Below are 25,044 nucleotides of genomic sequence, written 5' to 3' on the forward strand. Positions count from 1 at the left end.
ATAACAGCTTGCTGCATGTGTCCTAAAGGATAGAATTGTTTCCTAAGAGCTTTTAAAAACTTATACCATGAAGAGATGAATTTTCCTTTTCGCTTTACATATATCTAAGTTTTACTTTCCCACCAGATTAAAGTTGTTCCCCCCATTGTAATTGTAGCTAACTGAATTTTAGTTTTATCATTAGAAATGTTCTGAATGCGACAATACACTTCTAATTGCTTAATCCAGTTATCTAGCTTTTTAGGATTCATTTTGCCATCATAAATAGGTAACTCAAAATTTACATCAAGTTTCAAAAGAGATGGTTTCTTAGGTTTCTTTTCTATTGCAGATTCTGTACTGGAAGAAGAAGAAGAAGAAGGGTATGATGGAGATGATGGAGGTGAAGGAGGTTTTTTAGCCTTCCCTTTACCTTTGTCCTTCTCCGATGTCTTTGAAGAAGAAGTTGCATCTCTCACCTTCTTGTCTTCATGCAGTTCTCCCAATATCTGCTGCATAGTCAAGAATGCTTGTTGAAACTGTTCATCACTCATCTTGGTTTTGGTGTTTTCACCTGCATCAGATCCTGACATGGTCGACTTATGAACGACTCGTCGTTTTCCAATCTCTGGATCAATCTACTCAAGGATTCCTTTTCCTCGTTGCAACTTTGATCTGGTTAACATTTAATGGAAAATTCTACAAACGCAACCTGATCTAATACCAAATTATATGATCTGAAATGATCATAGACTAAAACCAATGTATAATTGATTATCCATTAATGATGTGAATGTTAGTTGAAAGTGTATAAATCAAAGAAAACTGCTTGAGAAGAAGACTTTACACCAACTGATTAAACATAAAAAATGCATTATGGAAGTGAAAATAGTAAAAACACAGTGATAGAAGACATCAAAGTTGATTACGGAGTTCATCCCTAATGGAATACGTCTTCGGGTCCACTTTCAAGATGGGCAACCGCTTTATTAGGATTGAAACCAAGGAGTTCGATTACATAGAAAGTAGACCAGACTGAATATGCACACAGGCACTTCTGATCATTGTCAAAAGGAAGCTCTCTGAACCAACATTCCAACACCTATCATGATTCCCAATTCCGACTTCGGATGCTCCTGTTACACTGAAAACATAACTGCTTATGACCTCCAGAATCTACATACAAAAACCAAAACCAATAATCTCTCTTCAATGAACCAAAAAACGCCTCTTATAGGCCTGCAGGTACATTCAAATCTCCTTTAGGCTAATCATGGCATGAATTTGCTGAATTGGAGGGTTTTAGGTTTCGATATAGTTGTACCATGACACATACGATGGCTTGCATGGTTTTCAAATTAATTGTTTTAAAAAACTCTTAACAAAAACCCAAAAATACATTATATTAACCACAAAACTGCAGGCAGTTAGTTGAATAGGCGAAGGGCTAACAGTTTCCATGTGAATAGTTGGGTTCTTTGGTGGTCGACTATCTGCCTACCATGTAGTGGCTTATCCACTCGACGTTTATGACGACCATTTCTCATGTGTCCACTACTTACCTCCGCCGTTTGACGTTACAGTTGGATTCCACCATTCACAACCTCTGACGTGGTTAGAATATCTGCTACGGTGAACTAACTTTGCTCACATGCTTGGTTTATACCCCCCGCAGTCAGGCCTGATGGTCACATAAATCCCAACAGTTTTCACACCTGATCACATGGAAATGTTGACTACAGCTTCCAAAACGGTTATGGTTAGGGGGATTCTGTCGTTTGTGAACACACCATTCACATATTAATGGTTTCGCTGTGGTTTTGAGCACGCAGTTAGGGACTGTATAATGTGTTTTGTAATGTTCTATATGTATAAAGGCTGAGAGTTGGTATAACATAGGTTTGAGTACATAGTTTGTATTTGTGATATGGTTAGGGTTTCAAACTTTAGGTTTAGGTCTTAGCATAGGGTTTTTAATGTGTAATGTTAATAGCACATAGAGTTGTAATGTGATAAGGTTCAAAAGGTTTAGACTTAGGTGTGTATGTTTTAATGCACTTAGGGTTTAGGTAATAGGTTTAGCATTAGAACTTTTACACACCTTGGATTAAAAACCCTTTTACAACACATTGTCACAATGTGACATAAAACCCAAATACATATCGTTGACAAAGCTTCTTTTGCGATGACATCACATGATGACAAACCATATCGATCCCCTACAATGGATGACACACCCATGTTGATGACCAACCCGTGAGTGGATGAAAAAACCAAAATCCTGTGAGGCGAATGACAAACACATGTTGTCGACCAAATCCTAGCGGAAGTGATGATAAACACATGTCGACAGCCAGGTACAACCATATCAACTAAACACCATGAAAAACCATGAACATTACCTAAACCTTAACAACACTATCGAAACTCAATGACACTGATTTGAATGTTGATGATGACACGGAACTGAATGCTGGCGACGACACTGAACACTAACGATGAAGCTGTGCAACTGATCTGATGAGATCCTTCTGGATCACTAAACTAAGAAAGTAGGCAAGTCTCTTATCATTCTTTTTCTTTATGTTGATGATCTTATCCTTGTCTAGAAATCTTCGGCAAAATCACATAATCAACCTTTATGTTGATGATCTTATCCTTACTGGTAGTGATCCCAACCTTATAAGCCATGTGAAGTCCAACCTTAAAAAGAAGTTTGAAATGACAAACTTTGGACACTTGCATTATTTTCTTGGTCTTCAAGTCTTGCAATCCAAGGAAGGTATTTCCCTTTCCCATTCCAAGTATGCCTGTGATATTCTACACCATTTTCACATGGAAGACTGTAAGCCAACCCCTTCTCCCTTTCAGTCTGGAGCCAAAATTTCAATCACTTGTACTTCCCCTGAAGTTGATGCTACCTTATACCATCAACTTGTAGGAAAAATTTTGTATCTGACCCATACTCGTCCTGACCTTTCCTTTGTTGTTGGCCTTATTTCTTAGTTTATGCAAAACCCACATGAAAGTCATTGGAAAACAGCTAAAAGAATACTTTGTTATGTTTGAGGTACAATTTAGTTTGGGATTCATTACAGTGCAGAAGCATCTCCTCTATTGGTCGGTTTCACTGATTCTGATTGGGCTGGTGACCTTGATGATCAGAGGTCTACTACAAGTTATGTGTTCACTCTTGGTTCAGGACCTATTTTAGGACCTATTACATGGGCTTGCAAGAAACAAAGTTCCATTTCTCTTTCTTCAGTAGAAGAAGAGTATCATGGTGCCATAGAAGCTAGTAAGGAAGCCTGTGGCTTCGTCAGATCCAGTCAGAGTTTGGATTTTAGCAGCAGCATCTGACTACACTTTGCTGTGATAATCAAAGTGCCATTCAACTATGCAAAGATCCAGTCCAACATTAGCACAACAAACACATTGAACTGCACATGCACTTCATCAAAAAGCTCCTTCATGACCATGTTCTTGAATTGAAATATTGTTCAACAAATGATCAAGTTGCAGACATCTTTACAAAGGCTCTCACAGAGGCGATGTTTACTAAACTTTGATTTATGGTTGGAGTTCAGGAAGTTGTCACTAAGGGGGAATAGGCTCTAATGCCTCCTTCCTTCTCCTATTGTGTCATATTTGTACATCTTTCAATCCTATTCCAAGTTTTTCTTAAAGGGGGATGTTAGGATATTCTGACACATAGGAAATAGTTAAGTATAACTTGGTCTAGTGTAGAGTTAGGTAAAGTGTGTTTCTTTACTATGTACTTTTGTTACTTACAATCTGATGGTCACGATATGTTATAGACATATGATTCATTCTCTCCTCAGTATTACCGACACTTGATCCATGGCTTAACACCCGATTGGGCCATGATCTCTATTTAAATAGCATGGAGGGTCATTGTAGGGTAACTGTTCATGAGAGAAGATTATGTAAATTTTCATTCTTTTATTAATAAATTGCCTGAAGTGGTTGCATTGGCTTAGGCTGTGGACTGTTTCCCTCTTTGAGGGTTTTAACCATGCCAAGAATACTGGTGTATTGATCTGTGATCTGTTTGTGAGCGGTGTCCTTTGGTGTTCTATCTAAGGAACTTACACTGTAAATTCCCACATGCTCTTCTTGAGTAATCATTTGAGGAATCCTCAATAGATCCAAAGGGATGTTTTGTAGTCTTCTTTATCTATATTCTTGGAATTGCGCTACCCTTTCTGGATTCAGTTTCAACATAGCCAGATTTTTCACTTGTGAAAATACCTCGACAGATTCAAATAGGTCATCATAGTCATCATCCTCGTGATTGTGTGCAACTTTGTTAGGATCAAACTTTTTGCCAAGAATGGTAGCAAGATTCAAACATGTAATATTATCAATTTCAAGCATAGCATGCTTGAAATCATGTAGAGCATATACACCACATTAGATAGGGAATGAAGGCCAAAGAGATTTCTTGGCTTCCTTTAGGGTCTTTGTCAGTCCATCCCCTATAGTTTGCTAAGCAATCTCCCTAGCCAGTAGTTTATCAGGGACATATAATGGGATAACATGAGGAGTTGTCAGACTTCCATAGACTCTAACATAGGTAAATAGTTCTTTCATATTGGTATGAAATCAATTTTGAACTCTTCGGACAATCTTGGGGTTCTTTTGTCGAAAACAACTTGGTGAATTGACAGCATAACTCCTTGGAAAATTTGATACAAATGGGCATGGAAATTATATTTCCACAAAATTTTATGATATATATGGATGGGAGTGGTATCTTGAATGGTCCATTTCCATCCCATTGTCAGGAAATTTGAAGTGAAACAAACCACATACATGATATATGCACTCATAAGGAATGGTGGAACTACTCTGGTAGTAACATACTAATGTTTCCTAAATTCTTGGATTTGGAAGGAAATTTTATTTGAAAGGATAATGCCCCAATACATTATATAAGAATCGACTACTACCTCAATAAGAGGAACCCATTCAGCTAAGAACTTAGTTGTATTAAGGTGCCCTAATAGTCTACACATCATAGCTGCGATATCAGAATAGGGAGCGGTGAGAGAAGATATAGAGTACATACCCGATTTCTCATGGTTATGTTTTTTCGGATAGGATCTCCATTGTTTAATTGGATCTGATTCTACCTCATTCTTGCAGATCCACTTGGGAACATCAACCCCAACCTACAAATCAGTACTATTAGGGCCCATCAAACCCTAATTCAGTTGTTACATGCCCTAAAGAAGTTAACCATCAAAATGCCTAGCTTCCCAAGAAATTTCATGACTAAAATCATCCAAACACTGCCTCTAAGAAGATCAGTGCATGCATGCCTTCATTAGGGTGTGCTGTGATGCAGACCATACATTAATAGGGTGCTATGCAGTGCACTTGAGCCTTATTTGGCCTGCGTTGGGTGAATTCGAGCGAAATTGCATTGGTTTTTTGGAATATTCTTATCCATTGGCTGCATCTAGAAGTTTCCCAAGTTTATCTACTCCTTTGAGATCGTATTTGGATGAGGAAGGGAGTTAAGGGACATCAATCCCTTTATCCCTTCCTCCATGGAACTGAATTCTAAGTTTGGGAGGGAATTCATTATCACCATTTATGGCATAACTTCCTTCATTCACCTATAAAAAGACCACTCATCTAAGTGATCAGGGGCTGTAAATTATTAAATTATAGGGAGATACGGTTAGTATGAGACTTGATTTAATTTCAAGTATTGTAATGATGCCAAAATTTCTTGCTTGTTATGAGGAGAGGATGGGATTGAACTGGAGGAGTGATGTTGAATCGAGCAAATTGGGTTGTAACTCTTCCTTTTACTAATAAAGTGTTCAAAGATTTTCCCATATGCTTGTGTTATTCATTTATGCTTTCATATGTGTATCATGTACTTAATTCCATTCTATGTTTAATCGATAGATAATTATCATATGCCTTGATTGGTTATCGTCTTCTGTCTGTGTGCAGGTACTCTTCAAGAGGATTAAGTATGGAGAGGAGCGACAGAATTGATCAAGGGAGATAAGGAGTAAGAAAAAGCTACAGGTAGGCTTCTTTACCTCTTATTTAATCTATTGATCATAGAAAAAGTAGAGAATGCTTTGCACCGTTGTTCTAGACTTAGCTACTAGTCTAGGGGTTTAAGCGTTTATCTGTAGACACTAAAACTTCCCAAAACAAATTGGTGACTCTGCTGGGGAAGATCACCTTTCCTAGTATCTTATCCACCTCCTTAGACACCTTGACATACCTCGCCATGGATTAATTATGTGGCAACATGTTCCATACCTACATCAACTGACGATCAATTCAGTGATGTTGTACACCATGTACTGGGGGCATTGGAGCCAGATCTCTCCTTCATGACCACTTATGAGTTATGATCAAAGGAATATGAGGATAGTTCTTTTGTTGTGTCAAACTCATTAAAAAAATGAAACAGGTCAATGAGGATAGTTCCTTGTCTTGTGTCAACCTCGTTAAAAAATGAAACCAAGGACATAAGGAATCAGAGCAGAGTTCCTTGTCTTGTGTCAAGCTATTTAAAAAATGAAACAAGGAATATGAGAAGAGTTCCTTGTCTTGTGTCAAGCTCATTAAAAAATGAAACAAGGTCCCAAGTTCCAAGTCAAGTCTTTGATTAGATCTCATGAAATCCCAGTCGAGTCTTTCACTTGATCTCGTAAATGAACCTTCATTCCATCCACTTGATAGCCATCAGTAGTCTGATTAGGTGAATGTAATGAATCTTGGGGGGCATGCACCTTATGGTAAAGTTAATTTTCCCTGTAGGTTATGTGAAGGGAATCACCCCATTCACCTTTGTCCCTATCTAGATGAAGCCAAATAGGTGTTGGATAATTGTCCTGCTTCACCGCAACGACTTCATCTGGTTACAGGAGACTCTCCTTTTCATCATGTTGGGGGCATGTAAACCAATCTCAAGCATTTTTTTTTTTTGAGCTTGTGTAAAAATGAAACTGAATCCAAGCATAGTTTTTCATTTCAATATTGTATAAAAATGAAACTGAATCCAAGCTTAGTTTTTTGTTTCAATCTTGTGTAAACATGAAACCGAATCGAAGCATAGTTCCCTATGGTTTAAACTTGTGTAAAAATGAACCCATTTCCATTTTAACCCTTGTGATTGCCATTCTATCAGCCTTTTCATCAGATGAGACTTGGTTGCTTTCATCCCATCGCCACCATCCCTTTGGACGATCATACACTTTCACTTGGATGTTTTACCTTTTTTGAGGAATAGTTGCAATGAGTGGTCTTATTAGCCAGCCTCTTTTCATAAATCAACATGTTTTGAGAAGTTCCAACATCATTGGAACCAGTTGCTACCCTAGAAACCACTCATTCCTCAAAATTGCGTCCTCTTTAAGCTCTTTTCAGACTCTCTAAAAATGAAAATATTGTCGAGCGCTTGTCCATTCCAGCTTGTTAACGGATTGGAAACGATATCTTTCTTGTATTATTTTACACTTTTTCAGACTTGTGAGAGATTAATTTATGAAAAATAACTTGTGGAGTTTCCTTTTTGTCCCTTTTCAAACTCTCTAAACAGGAAAAGGACTAAGTTATCTTTGTTATTAAACTTGTTAAAAATATGTGATCCGAAATGGATCCATAGAAGACTATCAAAGAACCATGACTGTATCAGGTGGGAATAAATCTCTAAAGAAATCCAAAACAGTCATCAAAAACACCCTGAACTAGTGGCAATGGCAACCAACATGGAATGACGAGGTCCATGGAGACCGCGCAAGAGGCCAAAGTAGCCCCTTGGAGCCCCGGAATGGGAAAAGGAGGTGGAATTTGATGCGCGATTAGTGCTTAGTGCTAATCATGCATCTCTAGGTGAATATGGCCATGAAGGAAAGCCCGAGCACTCGGTCGCATGGGAGAACCAGAGGACTGCGGGTGAAAAAGGAAAAAGTACTAAACGCAATGACAAGACCCGCGCTCTGGAAACCGACGGTTTTGATCAGGGCACCCTTAAATGGTAAGAGGTTTTGGACGAGAGCGGAGAAATTCCATACATCGATCGACGTGTGGCAGAGAGAGGTGAGAGAAAACTATCATTGATTGCATGCTATCATTAGAGCAAGTCAACCACGCGAAACGTGCGTATGGTGTTAGATCTGGAGGGCCCAGATTAGATGGTTGAGATCGCGCCCGATTGAGGAAGTGGAACCGACAGGGAATTAAGCTGTGTTTTAGAAGGATTTGGAATCTGTTTGACCACCATGGTGGAGGAAGAATGCATCCATGACATAACTGAAGAAATGAACCGACGAAGCATGCTAGCGCCATTTAGAGGAGGACAAGTGGCCACTCCCTGAGCGTTCATGATGACGCCAAACAGGGAACTCCAAGCGCAACTACAGAAGGTGAATCAACAGAGGTGGAAGAGGAACTGAATAGGCATAGGGATCGAATGGCTAAAAGCCATGAACAGAGACAGTCGAATGAGTCAAGAAAGATAGAAGTCAAGAGACGAAGAAGTGGAACAGTGAACCCTGAGAGGAGGACTGAACACAGAGAATAGTAAAGAAAAGAAGAAGAGACAGAGGGCCAAGCTGACCAAAGGCAGCATCGAGCACCAGAGAGCTTGAAGATTCAAGCCATCCCATAGAGGAATCTGTCTGGACTGAGCATCACATTTGGCTCTTTCCATTGTAGACTAGAAGGTCACAAAGCTAGTAGGAAGAAGAAGTCTGTGTACTCAAGTGTCTTGGGGAATCCAAGAACCACCCTGCCAAGAAAATCTGCTTCACGAGAACTCACATTGAGTCCATGTATTGTAATTTCTCTGCTTAAAGACACAATAAAACAAGGCCACCACTGAAAGCTGGACTAGAGATGTAGCCTTGGAGAATAGGGTGAACTCCTTATTAAAATTGCTTGTGTCTTTGTGTTGCTTACTGTATTTCTCTGTTGTCTTTCCATTTTATTGTCTGTGTATTGGCAATCTGATCGATCCGTTGTTTCAATAACACAGAACACACACCAGCACATGAGTCTATAATACCTTGGTTTAATAAATCTTTAATTGATGTCACTCATAGGGTGAATGTCAGATCAAGTGGTATCAGATCTCTAGGCTGTAAGGTTAGACAAGCTTGTGTTGGTTTAGTTGTGAATACTCACAAGATCAAAGCTCAAATTAGGAGAAGGAGAGTTGGTGGAAACTAATCCTGAAATTGGAGAGTCTATCCTGGAAAGACAATGTCAGAGGAAGGTTTTGTAGGGCCAGACCCTCAATTCATAGAGAGTTTCCTAGCTATAAATTCTATGGTTGAAGAAATGTACAGAGACTTTAGAAAGAAAAAGGTAGAAGATGTAGCAGGCTCTAAACAAGATAAAGAAGAAGATGAGTCTCGCTTCCATGACCACTCCAAAGGAAAGGGGAAAGAGGAAAGCTTTATCACACCTCCTAATAGCCTTGTGCATAATAAGAAAGCATCTTTGATTAAGCTAGATGTTAAATTTGATTTGCCTATATATGATGGAGAGCTAAATGTTGAAAAATTGGACAATTGGATTAGAAAAACTAATGTGTATTGCAGGGTACATAACATAAAATTAGACAAGAGTAAGATTTAGCTGGCAAGCCTACGCCTAGGAGGCACTACCTTGGTTTGGTGGGAAGGCAAAACCCAAGTTGATATGAAAAGACATGGCAAGACCATCTTTGTCTGGAGTGAATTTGTTGTTGCAATCAGAAAGCAGTTCTATCCATTGGCCTACATGCAACAAGCCATGATGAGTTGGCAAAATCTTCGACAGTTGAAAGGGAAAAGTGTGCAAGGGTATACTCAAGAATTCAGAAAGAGAGCATTGATGTTGGGTATCTCATTAGACTCACCAGAGACTCTTTTGAAGTACATTGGTGGTCTACACAGCTACATGAGGCATACCATCCTCATGTTTAATCCCACTAGTATAGATGAGGTATTTGTACAAGCTACTCATCTAGAGGATAGAGGAAAGAATGGCAATCGAGAAGTTAGGGGACCATTTGAGCCCACTGTAAGTAAGAGCAAGGAGAAAAAAAAATAGAAGTGGAAAGAAAGGAAGGATAACACTGCACAGAAAGCCAAAGCTTCATGCACTCACTGTAACAAGGAGGGGCATGATGATGAGCATTGTTGGATTCTGCATCCAGAACTGAGACCTAAGAAGTCTGAGGGAAAGAAGAAGAAGACAACTGCAGCTATTCAGAAAGATTTGGGGTCAGACTCGAGAGATGAAACAACTATAGAAGCCACAGGTATAAAAGGTAAGAATTTTGAAGCATCTACTAGTAATTCTGTTCAATCTGTTATTGATGAAGAAAATGAGACTAAAAGACATGAGCTTTTCCATATTCGAGTTATTTCCAAAAATCAAAAGATTGATACTTTGTTTGATAGTGGCTCACAAGTAAATTTTATTTCTGAAGCAATTGTAAAGAAATTGGGATTAGAAACTACACCTCACAAGAAACCATACCCATTAGGATGGTTGAATGATAAAGCACAACTACAAGTGACTAGACAGTGCAAACTCAAGTTTTCTTTTGGGTCAGCATTTGTAGATGAGGTGGAGTTAGACATAATTCCCATAGATATTTATGGAATTGTTTTAGGAAGTCCTTGTATGATAGAAAGACTATTTTATATAGAGCTGAGAACAAGTATCTACTTGTTAAAGATGGAATCGAATACTTTGTAAGAGCTCATAAGCTCAAGAATAATTATACTCTCATAAACTCAGGACAGATGAAAAGAATGATAAATTCATGTAAAAAATTCTTACTGATGGTTGTAAAGGAAAAGAAACCTGATAAAACAAATGTATTTGAGGGCTGTAATGCTGAACAACAAGATGATATAGAAAAGGTCGTTTCAGAGTATGATGTCTTGTTTCAAGAACCTAAAGGTCTGCCACCCAAAAAGGGAATAGTAAATGATATTATTTTGCAGCAAGATGTTCCATTTCCTAACATTGGGATGTACAGGTTGTCTACTTTAGAGAATGATGAAATCAAGAAGCAGGTGCAGGAGTTGCTCGAGAAGGGCTTCATCAGGCCTAGCACATCACCATGTGGGTCACCAATCATTTTGGTGAGAAAGAAAGATGGCTCTTGGAGAATGTGCATTGATTACCAAGCACTGAATAAGATAACAATCAAGAATCATTATCCCCTTCCTCGCATAGATGATCTTTTAGATCAATTGAAAGAAGCTATTTATTTCACCAAGCTGGATTTGCACAGTGGATACCATCAGGTCAGAGTTGCAAAGCAAGATGCATGGAAGACTGCATTCAAAACAAAGCAGGGATTGTATGAATGGTTGGTTATGCCTTTTGGCTTAACTAATGCTCTTGCTACTTTCATGAGATTAATGAATGATGTACTTAGACCTTTGCTTGATGATTTTGTTACTGTGTATCTGGATGACATTTTGATTTTTAGTAAAACACGGGAAGAACATTTAAAGCATGTCAAGCAGACATTAGATGTTTTGAAAAGAGAAAAAATTTATGTTAAACTCTCAAAATGTGAATTTGACAAAACATCTCTAAACTACTTGGGTCATATAGTAGGGGGAGGTGAATTGAAAATATATCCCTCTAAAGTGGCAGTCATTGTGAACTGGCCTAAACCCAGGTCTGCTACAGAAGCAAGAAGCTTCCTAGGACCAGCACAATATTGGAGGAAGTTCATTTCTAACTTCTCCTCGATTGTAGCTCCCTTATATGCTTTAACAGGATTGAATAAGGTGTTTCAGTGGGGAGGAAAACATTAGAAAGCCTTTGACACCTTGAAAGAGAAAATTAGTACAACAGTTGTACTAGCACTGCCAAATCTACAAAGACCATTTGAGATCCAAGCTGATGCCAATGACTATGCCATGGGAGCAGTGTTGACACAGCATGGTAAACCCATATGTTATCATTATGAGACTTTTAATCCTACAGTTGTTAACTATCCTACATATGATAAAGAATTGTATGCATTAGTTCAGAGTGTGAAAAAGTGGAAACATTATTTAATGGGAAAAGAGACAGTAATACATACTGATCATCAACCACTTCAATATCTACACTCCCAAACTAAGTTGTAGCAATCAAGACATTACAGATGGATGGGTTTTCTACAACAGTTTCACTTGGTCATCAAATATAAAAAGGGCATACATAACAAGGTTGCAGACATGTTATCTAGACCCATTATAAATGCATCTACCATACTTAAGCATAATTATGTGCTACATGAAAGCTACATAGAACAATATGCTCAGGATATGGACTTCAAAGATGTATATGCAACTTTGAGTCAAGGCAAAATAGTAGAAGAATTGGACTATCATATAAAGGACCGAATCTTATACCATTGTGGGAAACTCTGCATTCCACAAACTGAGAGGTTAAAGATAATTAGGGAAGCACACACTTCTCTGATATTAGGTCACTTTGGGGTAAGTAAAACATTTGCATAGTTGCAAAGATTATCCTATTGGCCAAAAATGAATGAGACAGTTTCTAGATATGTAAGAGGGTGTGCCATGTGTGCTAAAATAAGCCCAACAATAGAAAACTAGGCTTGTACACTCCATTACCAGTTCCTTCTCACCCTTGGGAAAGTGTTTCCATGGATTTTGTTGGAGAACTACCTAAATCTAGGAAAGGTCATGATTATCTATATGTTGTTGTGTATCAGTTCAACAAAATGTGTATTTTGATACCTTGTAGTAAACAGATCACAGCTGAACAGACTGCAAAATTATTCTTTGAACATGTATGGTTTCATTTAGGATTACCCACTTCCATTGTATCTGATCGAGACACCCGATTTGTGGGGAATTTTTGGTCTAGTCTATGGGAACTGATGGGCACCAAGATGAAGAAAAGCACAACTTTTCATCCACAAATAGATGGCCAACAGAAGTAGTAAACCAGACAATGATCCAGTTACTGAGAGGTTATTGCAACAAACATCCTAAGCTTTGGGATGAACACTTGTGTTATGTGCAGCATGCTTACAACAAAGCCAAACACTCTTCTACATAGAGATCTCCTTTTGAGACCTGCTTTGGTTTCACACCAAGGTCTCCTTTGGATTTTGTCTTTGATAAAGATACCATGGTTGATGGACACAGTGATGTGGACAAGGAAACTAGGTTCATTGAATAGATCCAGGAGATCCACCAGGAAGTACAGGAACAACTGGAAAAGAGCCAGGCCAAGTACAAGGCTAGGCATGATAAGCATCGGATGGAGCATAGTTTTCAAGTTGGAGACCAAGTCTGGCTGTATATCAGCAAGGACAGGATGCAAGGTGAAGGTAAAAAGCTAAAGCCTATCAGGTATGGACCTTTTAGGATACTTGAGAAAATTGGTGAAAATGATTTTCGCCTTGATTTACCAGCTTACATGCACATCTACTCAGTCGTAAATGCAGATTGCTTGAGATTGTTTGAACCTTCAATGATTGAGGACCCTAAAGAGCAAAGTCAATTGCCTTCTATTGATGACCTGCTACCTGAATACCTCAATGAGTTGTAGGAAGACACAGTGCTGGACAGGAAGGTGAGGACAACGTGCAGGGGAGATGTTGAGTACCTTAGGATTGGGATCAAAGGTTCAAAGCTAAGCAGTGCAAAGTGGATTGAGATTGGACAAGTGAGAAAACAGTATCCTCACTTAGTCGATGCTTGAAACCCAAATTTTGGTGTTCCAAAAGCTTTTTCATTAGGAAGGTCGTGATCCGAAATGGATCCATAGAAGACTGTCAAAGAACCATGACTGTATCAGGTGGGAATAAATCTCTAAAGAAATCCAAAACAGTGATCAAAAACACCCTGAACCAGTCGCAATGGTAGCCAACGTGGAACGACAAGGACCTCAGTCAAAGCGTGCTGACCGAGGCCCATGGAGATCACACAGGAGGCCAAAGTAGCCCCTGGGAGCCCCAGAATAGGAAAAGGAGGTGGAATTTGTGTTGGAAATAATACTGAGAGGGGGGGTGAATCAGTATTATCAGATTAATCAAACTTTTCAAATGCCCAAAACATATACGCTACTTCAGTTAAGTGAACCAGCGTGTACACGCTACTGTGACGAAGTAAAACAGCGTATAAGCAGAAAACTCACAATTTAGTTGGCTTATTCTTCAATTAAGTGCATCAGGACATTATTCATCATATTAACAGTAAACATGTGCAGTATAACAGAACAGATAAAAAGCCACACACATGAACACCAAGATATAAGGTGGAAACCCAATGTGGGTGAAAACCACCTGCTGCAAGTTGTCTCTATCTTTCTTAATATGAAACTTCAGTTTACAATCTTTTGTACTGGTGCAGCCTTATACCAGTACGCAGGCTACAACCTGCAGAAGGCTTCAACCTTCTCTCGTTCTCCAAACTTCCTTGGAAGGGAGCTCCAACCCCCTTTTGCTTTTGTACTAGCCAAGATACTAGTACGTAGGTGCTGACCTACAATCTTCCTTCTTCCAGGTATCACTTTTCATACATTTTCAGACTTGGATATTCCTGAAGCACAACATTACAATCTGAAGACCACAATTCATTCAATTTTCACAACAGATCATTGAAGCATAAAACAACCAACTTTGAATCACTGAACCACTGAACCCTGTCAATCACCAGTTACCAGAACACAGAGCAGACTACAGAACTCTGTAATAACAGTCAGATCCCACTGTAAACCCAAATCAAGCTTCAAAAGATATACGCTACTTTAATGAGCAGAAACCGCGTATACACGCGCTTTTACCGAAGCCAACCTGCGTACAGATCTAAAAATAAACTTTCTCAACTTGCAGCTGTACCAGATATTAGTTAGACTCAGAACGTAACATTGCGACAATATGCAGATCTAGAAATACGCATAATCAACCATAACATGATAGTGCATTTCAAACCATTTGATCCCGATCTCTCCTTAGATCTAGTTCTCCATCAACCGATGAGATCTCTCCTTAGCTCAGATCAACCAACTCAGAACCTGCATATCAGATCTCTTTCTCTCTTAGATATTCATGCCTTGTCGAAAGATGATCTTTGCCTAATGATCTTCTTCTCCTTATATAGCCTTAGGCCTTTCTTAATACCAAGAGCCAAAACCATAGTAACACAATACCATCAACTTTAAAACTAGGGATCGACACGCCCGTCGAGACATAATGGTCCGAAATCATAGGCACAACTTCCAAGGTCTAACCACCATGAACCAAAGGAACCTTTCCACATACACGCGCTTTTTATGAATCGAACTTGCGTGTACACGCGACTTGGGCTTAACGAAACAGCGTGTATGAGCTTTCTTGCCATGCTGTACTGAGATCTGTCTTCTGATTAAGTTGCCATCACCTGTACTAACCTTTGAGCACCTGTACCATCCACTGAGTGAGTTGCCATCAAGGACAACACTTGAACCATAATGCCAACAATCTCCCCCTTTGGACTTGATGGCAACCACCACACCAAGTCACTCTCCCCCTTTGACATCAAGGGCAAAGGGAGGACCAAGATATTCTCTTCCTTGGTAATCCTTCTGCTGTCCATACTGTTGTCCATACTCCCCCTGAGTACATGCTGAAATCTCCAAGTGTGCTCCCCCTTTGTGAATGCCAAAGAGTACCAGTCTATCCATCCTGCTCACCAAGTGCTGTTCATGCTCCCCTTGACTGTAGGCAAGATCTGCAAAAGATGTTCTTCAAGAAGAACATGACTCTATACATCATAAAAGACCTTCCTATAACCAAAGACTCATACATACATCCATTTCTCAACTAAGTGAGGATATACAAAAAATGACTCATCCACCCAACCAAGTGGGGATACATCAATATTGACTCATCCACCTAACCATGATAATACATGAACATTTCATCATTCATCCCAGGCATAGTGGGGAAACCAACAAAGGCCGTTACATGACCTTGACACCATAAAAGAGACAAGAGAGATACATGACATAGAGACAACAGATCTAGACCAAGACTTAGGAAAGACACCAGCAGCATCTGATAAACATCTTGTTAGATCAGCAACGAGAATTTCTTTCTGAGCTCCTTCTTAAACCAATCAACCAAAACATCTGAATGCCAACAATGCTTTATGAGACTTTTGAGCTGCTCCCCCTGAACCTGTGCCTGTTGCACTCCCTGAAACTGTGCCTGAATACTTCTGACATTCCTATTGCTGTTCAGAACTTCAGAGTTTTCCTTTGCTGTTCAGAACTTCATATACGCGTTTTATCCTGTATAAAGCAGCGTATGTACGCGGATATTCTTTCTGCAACAAGCGTCCAGCATACACGCGACTTACTCAACATAAATCCGCGTGTATACGCTCATATCCCTTCTGTAACCTGCGTATACCAACTTTTCTGTAGAACAAACAAATTTCAACAACAGGATGAAGCATCAACTACTCCCAGCTTTTGTCTGAGATATTCAAAAGTTTCCCTGGGCAGTGGTTTTGTGAGAATATCAGCAACTTGCTCCTTAGAAGGAACATACTCCAATTTGACCTTCTGCTCAAGCACTTGTTCCCGAAGAAAATGGTACTTGATTGGTATGTGCTTGGTCTTTGAGTGCATGACTGGATTCTTTGAAATGCTGATTGCACTTGTATTATCACATAAGATAGAGACAGGTGGAGTGCAAGTGATTTGAAAGTCCTGCAAGGTCTGCATCATCCAAAGAAGTTGTGTGCAACAAGATGCTGCAGCCACATATTCTGCTTCAGCTGTAGATAAGGCAATCGAACTTTGCTTCTTGCTGAACCAAGACACTAATCTGGAACCCATGAAGAAAGCACCTCCACTTGTGCTTTTCCTATCATCCACACTTCCAGCCCAATCTGCATCTGTGTAAGCATGAAGAGTGAGATCTGTATTTCTAGGATACCATAAGCCATAGTTTTGGGTCCCTTGAAGATATTTGAAGATTCTTTTGACTGCCTGAAGATGGGTTTCCTTTGGGTTGGCTTGAAATCTTCCAACCATCCCTACTGCATGAGTAATATCTGGTCGAGTACCTGCCAAATAAAGCAAACTCCCAATCATGGATCTATAAGTGGGTTGGTGAACTGCTGCTGATTCATCATTTGCACTGAGGCTGCATCCTGTAACCATGGGTGTACATACTGGTTTTGACTCTTCCATGCCATACTTCTTCAAGATCTGCTTGAGGTATTTGGTTTGAGACAAGAAGATACCTCCTTCATTTTGTTGGATTTGCAATCCAAGAAAATATGTCAATTCTCCAAGAAGTGACATTTCGAACTCTTTCTGCATAACCAAGGCAAAGTTTTGACTCATAGTTTCTTCATTGCTGCCAAAAATAATATCATCTACATAAACAACAAGAATTAGCAATTTGTTATTTTCAACTTTTATATAGAGATTGCTATCTGCTGATCCTTTTGAAAAGCCTTGTTGGTGAAGATATTTGTCCAACCGATAGTACCAAGCCCTTGGGGCTTGTTTGAGCCCATAGAGAGCCTTTTTCAATCTGCATACAAGGTTTGGATCATTCCCAAGAATGAACCCATCTGGCTGCTCAATATATACTTCTTCTTCTAAGTCTCCATTCAGGAAGGCTGATTTCACGTCCATTTGAAATACCTTGAAGTTTTGAAAGCTTGAGAGAGCAAGGAACATTCGGATGGCCTCTAGTCTTGCCACAGGAGCAAAGGTCTCTTCAAAATCTATTCCTTCTTGCTGTGCATACCCTTTACAAACAAGTCTGGCCTTGTTTCTAATTACTTCTCCATTTTCATTTAACTTATTCTTGAAGACCCATTTTGTTCCTATTACATTCTTATCTTTTGGTCTAGGAACCAATTCCCAAGTGTTGTTCCTTTCGATTTGCTCAAGTTCTTCATCCATTGCTTTGACCCAACATTCATCTTTGCATGCTTCTTTCACATTTTGTGGTTCAATGGAGGAGAGTAGAGCCAAGTAGCTTGAAGCTTCTGCAAGTGTCCTTCTTGTTTGTACTCCTGCTTCTTTCTGCCCCACAATCTGAGTTTCTGGATGATTCTTTTGGACATATCTGGATGGAGTCTTCTCTTCTATTCTTGTCTGCTCCTCTGGTTCTTCTTGAGATTCTTCTTCTTCTTGAGGTTCTTCTTCTTCATCATTTCGCCTTTGAGAGTAACCTTCATCTTCTTCATGATGAACTTGCCTAGGAATATATCCCTTCTCATCAACCACTATATCAATACTGTCAACAATTCTGCCAAGTCTTTTATTGTAGCACTTGTATGCTTTGCTATGTGGAGAATAACCAAGAAGAATGCCCTCATCTGCTCTAGGTTCAAGTTTGCCAAGTTGCTCATCAGTGTTCTTAATATAACATTTGCTCCCAAAGATTTTGAAATGCTTCACGGAAGGAGTTTTACCACTCCAAAGCTCATGAGGTGTTTGAGTGCTGTTTACTCGGACATTTGTTTTGTTAAGAATGATAACAGCAGCATGTGCGGCTTCTCCCCAGAAGGTTGCAGGAGTACCTGATTCATCGAGCATAGCACGAGCCATTTGTTGGATAGTTCTGTTCATTCTTTCCACAACCCCATTTTGCTGAGGAGTTCTAGCTGTAGAGAATTCTCTTCTTATCCCATGTTCATCGCAGAAATCAAAAAATTCATTTGATGTGAACTCCCCACCTCTGTCAGATCTGAGGCACTTGATTTTGTGTCCTGATTCATTTTCGGCCAATGCTTTGAAGGATTTGAATTTTTCGAATGCTTCATCTTTGTGCTTCATAAGCCCTAACCAAACAAACCTTGAGAAATCATCAATGAATAATATCAGATATTCTTCTCCTCGAGGTGACCTTTTCCTAAATGGACCACATACATCTGTATGGACTAGCTCAAGAGGCAAGCTAGCTGACCCTTCCTTCTCTGGAAAGTTAGTTCTGGTCTGCTTTCCAAACTGACAAGATTTGCATATGGTGTTGTCTGGAATTTTGATATCTGGAAGATCGCGAACTGCCTGATATTTGCATGCTTTCCTTATTTGTGAGAAGCTTAGATGTCCCAACCTTCGATGCCATAACCAGTGCTCTTCATCCTTGCTAAGATAGCATTGTTGTTGTTCTTCTTCAAATATGTACAGATTATTTGGAGTTCTTTTGCCTTTGAGAACTGTTTTACCTGTATCAAGATCACGAACAAGACATCCATTCGATCTGAAAATAACCTCTGTTTTTTGATCACACATCTGGCTGACACTTAGAAGATTATGTTTCAATCCATCAACATACAAAACATTTCCAGCCTTGACCTTTTCTTTTAAAGGAGCAATACCTTTTCCTTTTATAGTAGCAGGAGTATCATTTCCAAAAGAGACTTTCTTTCCCTTTTCTAAAGTAGAATAAGATTCAAGTTTTTCTTTATCACCTGTCATATGTTTCGAACATCCACTGTCAATGTACCATAGATTTTCCTGTCCTTCTGCATAAAATGCTATCCCACATCTTTCTGTTTGAGGTTCCTTTATTCTCCATGTTTTGGTGCTTGTGGCTTGTTCCTTTTTCTCCTGAAACCTGCTCCTGCATTCAGAGTCTTTATGACCAAAATTATTGCAAATAGAACATTCAACTTCATTTTCAAGCACCGAAAAGTTGTTATAGGTCCTTTTTGTAATCCCTGTCATACTTCTTTGTTTTTGAGCTTCCCTAGTCATGATTGTTTTATATGCAACACATTGAGCTGCTCTGTGACCAAAGTTGTGGCAAGAAAAGCATTGTCCATTGAAGAAGCTTCTGCGGTTATTGAATCTACCAGCCAACTGATTGTAATTTCTATTTTCATCTATTCTTGAGCCAAACTGAGAAGATTTTACCTGTGGTTGGTTGTAGCTTTTGTTCATCCTTAAGGAGGATTGTCCCTGATAGTTTCTGTTTGTAACTCGTCCCTGCTTTACCTGATTATCTTCATTGTTCTTCCGCTCATTTCCTCTTGCTGCATCAAGATAACTTTTTGAGGTGGATGCTTGAGAGGTTTCTCCATTATAGCCCAAACCTGTTTTGTTTAGAGGAGACCGCTGCACACTAATAATCTCATCCAAGGTTTCAGATCCTTTGACAAATTTAAGATTAATAGTTTTTGTTTTTTCAATTTCTTTTCTGAGACCAACAATTTCACCTTCTAGTTTTTCAAGATGTTTTTCCTTTTCATCAATTTGAAATTGCAAAGTATCAATAATCACATTCCTTTCTTCTATGCTTCTCTTGAGTCTAGTGATTTCATTATAGAGATTATCCACATCTATAGCATCCTCATAATCATCATCTTCAAATGCCATTAACAGCTTATATTTATTACCTTGTTCATCTTCATCACTGTTTGATAAGCCATCACTATCTTCATGGGTGTAGTAGCTTTTCCTATTTGCACTTTGTTTCTTGTTCCATCTAGCAGGTTCTTTTCCTTTATCCTTATAAGGACATTTTGCAGCATAATGACCTACTTTCCCACAAGCAAAACATTTGAAAGGTAGCTTACCTCTGAACCTTCCAGAACCCCTTTGAAGATTTCTGACAAAATTTGATTCTTCTTCCTCTTCTTCTGGAACATGGCTTGCTTCATAGTAATCTTCTTTTCCTGATGCCTTAAAAGCAGCTTCCCTTCTGTCAGATGGACCTCCCTTTCTCATTTCATAAGCGGTTAGAATTCCATGTAGCTGAGACATAGTGAGAACACGGAGATTTTCCTTTTCTTCTATTGCAGATACTTTAGATTCAAACTTGGGGGATAAAGATCTTAGAACCTTTTGAACTACTATAGTTTCTCTTATTTCTTCACCCAAGTTTTTCATACAATTAACAATCTCATCTACCCGGAGAAAATAATTAGCCACACTTTCATCATTATACATCCTGAGAGTCTCATATTGAATCCTGAGTGTTTGAAGTTTAGCTTCCTTTACCTGTTCATCTCCTTCATAGCTAGTGATCATTTTGTCCCATATTTCTTTTGCTGATTTGAAGTGCATGACCTTCATGAATTCTGTTTGAGATATACTTCCTAATAGGGTAGCGACTGCTTTTGCATTTGTTTCATATGCCTTTTTTTCATCTGGATCTGTAGGAGTAGCTGAAGGAAAAGCATAGCCTTTTTCTACAATGTCCCAAACTTCTGTACCAAGAGATTGAAGATATGCAGTAACTCTTACCTTCCAATAATTGAAATTTGTTCCATCAAAAACCGGTGGCCTGATTGATGCTTCTTTCTCGTAGTTGCTCATGATGAATGATCTTCCTTCAAGCGATCAAGCTTCTCTGAAGGACCTGCTCTGATTCCAATTGTTGGAAATAATACTGAGAGGGGGGGTGAATCAGTATTATCAGATTAATCAAACTTTTCAAATGCCCAAAACATATACGCTACTTCAGTTAAGTGAACCAGCGTGTACACGCTACTGTGACGAAGTAAAACAGCGTATAAGCAGAAAACTCACAATTTAGTTGGCTTATTCTTCAATTAAGTGCATCAGGACATTATTCATCATATTAACAGTAAACATGTGCAGTATAACAGAACAGATAAAAAGCCACACACATGAACACCAAGATATAAGGTGGAAACCCAATGTGGGTGAAAACCACCTGCTGCAAGTTGTCTCTATCTTTCTTAATATGAAACTTCAGTTTACAATCTTTTGTACTGGTGCAGCCTTATACCAGTACGCAGGCTACAACCTGCAGAAGGCTTCAACCTTCTCTCGTTCTCCAAACTTCCTTGGAAGGGAGCTCCAACCCCCTTTTGCTTTTGTACTAGCCAAGATACTAGTACGTAGGTGCTGACCTACAATCTTCCTTCTTCCAGGTATCACTTTTCATACATTTTCAGACTTGGATATTCCTGAAGCACAACATTACAATCTGAAGACCACAATTCATTCAATTTTCACAACAGATCATTGAAGCATAAAACAACCAACTTTGAATCACTGAACCACTGAACCCTGTCAATCACCAGTTACCAGAACACAGAGCAGACTACAGAACTCTGTAATAACAGTCAGATCCCACTGTAAACCCAAATCAAGCTTCAAAAGATATACGCTACTTTAATGAGCAGAAACCGCGTATACACGCGCTTTTACCGAAGCCAACCTGCGTACAGATCTAAAAATAAACTTTCTCAACTTGCAGCTGTACCAGATATTAGTTAGACTCAGAACGTAACATTGCGACAATATGCAGATCTAGAAATACGCATAATCAACCATAACATGATAGTGCATTTCAAACCATTTGATCCCGATCTCTCCTTAGATCTAGTTCTCCATCAACCGATGAGATCTCTCCTTAGCTCAGATCAACCAACTCAGAACCTGCATATCAGATCTCTTTCTCTCTTAGATATTCATGCCTTGTCGAAAGATGATCTTTGCCTAATGATCTTCTTCTCCTTATATAGCCTTAGGCCTTTCTTAATACCAAGAGCCAAAACCATAGTAACACAATACCATCAACTTTAAAACTAGGGATCGACACGCCCGTCGAGACATAATGGTCCGAAATCATAGGCACAACTTCCAAGGTCTAACCACCATGAACCAAAGGAACCTTTCCACATACACGCGCTTTTTATGAATCGAACTTGCGTGTACACGCGACTTGGGCTTAACGAAACAGCGTGTATGAGCTTTCTTGCCATGCTGTACTGAGATCTGTCTTCTGATTAAGTTGCCATCACCTGTACTAACCTTTGAGCACCTGTACCATCCACTGAGTGAGTTGCCATCAAGGACAACACTTGAACCATAATGCCAACAATTTGATGCGCACTTAGCACTAATCGTGCATCGCTGGGTGAACAGGGCTGTGAAAGAAAGCCCGAGCACTCGGTCACGTGGGGGAACCGGAGGACCGTGGGTGGAAAAGGAAAAAGCGCTAAATGCAATGGCGGGACCCGCGCTCTGGAAACTGATGGTTTTGATTGGGGTGCCCTTAAATGGTAAGAGGTTTTGGACGAGAGCAGAGTGATTCCATACATCGATCGATGCATGGCAGGCAGAGGTGAGAGAAATTGTCATTGATCACGCACTATCGGTTGAGCAAGTCAACCGCACAAAACGTGCGTATGGCATTGGATTTGGAGGGACCACATCAGATGGCTGAGATCACACCCAATGGAGGAAGCGAAACCAACAGGGAATTAAGCTGCGTTTTAGAAGGATTTGGAATCCATTTGATCACCATGGTGGAGGAAGAATGCATCCATGATGTAACTAAAGAAATGAACCGACGAAGCATGCTGGCACCATTTAGAGGAGGACAAGTGGCCACTCCCTGAGCATTCATGATGACGCCGAACAGGGAACTCCAAGCATAGCTGCAGAAGATGAATCAACAGAGGTGGAAGAGGAATCAAACATGCATAGGGATTGAATGGCTAAAAGCCATGAACAAAGACAATTGAATCAGTCAAGAAAGACAAAAGACGAGAGACGAAGAATTGGAATAGTGAACCCTGAGAGGAGGATTGAACAAAAATAACAGTAAAGCAAAGCAGAAGAGATAGAGGGCTGAACTGACCAGAGGCAGCATCGAGCACCAGAGAGCTTGAAGATTCAAGCCATCCCATAGAAGAATCTATCTGGACTGAGCATCACACTCGGCTCTTTCCACTGTAGACTAGAAGGTCACAGAGCTGGTAGGAAGAAGAAGTTTGTGTACTCAAGTGGCTTAGGGAATCCAAGAACCACCCTGCCAAGAAAATCTGCTTCAGGAGAACTCACATTGAGCCCCTGTATTGTAATTTCTCTGCTTAAAGACACAATAAAACAAGGCCACCACTAAAAGCTAGACCGGAGACATAGCCCTAGAGAATAGGGTGAACTCCTTATTAAAATTGCTTGTGTCCTTGTGTTTCTTACTATATTTCTCTGTTGTCTTTCCATTTTATGTCTGTGTATTGGCAATCTGATCGATCCATTGTTTCAATAACATAGAACACACACAAACACATGAGTCTGTAATACCTTGGTTTAATAAATCTTTAACTGATGTCACTCATAGGGTGAATATCATATCAATATCAAATAGCGAAAAACTTGTCGATCTACACAAGACCAAGTTTCACCTTCGCTAGACTTGTTAAAGCATCAAATAACGATGGATTCACCTAAAGGGTGGAATTATACAATAAGCATATGTTATCCTCCTCAAGCTTGATAAAAATAAAGAGGTATTGGTTAGCAATGACTGGGGAAAATGGGAAAAAGGGGAGAACACTTTATGGTAGCAAGTCGCTCTTGAACATGACACGTTCACTTCATCTCCTTGACTATTTGGGTTGGGTTATTTGCTTGATGGTTATCATACTCATGGCCTATCACACCATCCATCACTTTTGTTTTGGGTCAATGCTGCCAATTCATTCAAACTATTTGGGTTGGGTTATCTACTTGATGGTTATTATACCTATGGTCTATCACACCATCCATTACTTTAGTTTTGAGTCAATGCTGCCAATTCATTCAGTGTCGCCGATATGTTCAAGAGAAGTCATTCAGTTCAAACTTCATCCTTTGAAATACTGTAAACCTTCATTTTAATGACCACCATTCCTAAACCTTCTATCATCAGTCGATTTTTCATCTACAAAATCATTTACCTTGTTTCATGTTGTTGATGTGGATACATCAAGGCCCTCCTGCAATGAGTCGCTTCTTGTTGACAACAACATATCATCCAAGAAGTTGACTTAGAAACACCCCTTCAGTACCTTGAGGCTTGCATACATCAATGGCAGGTTTCTCGCTTTCGGCAATAGGTTGACATCACTGGCCTTCGATCGAAAGACTTTGTATGGTGTTCGACATCAAAACATTTATTCACACCATGCGAAATGTACTATAGTACCTTGAGGGTCATTATCATTATCGTTGATTCCTCTCGCGTCTGTTAACAACTTACATCATTGGCTGGTAATCAGATGATGTCTTTCCATGTTCGATTTTAGAAAATATATTCACATGGTTAGACTT

The sequence above is a fragment of the Pinus tabuliformis genome, chromosome 8 (genome assembly GCF_031772625.1).
Source record: "Pinus tabuliformis cultivar Carrire ecotype Pingquan chromosome 8, CPIR1, whole genome shotgun sequence".
Classification (NCBI taxonomy): domain Eukaryota; kingdom Viridiplantae; phylum Streptophyta; class Pinopsida; order Pinales; family Pinaceae; genus Pinus; species Pinus tabuliformis.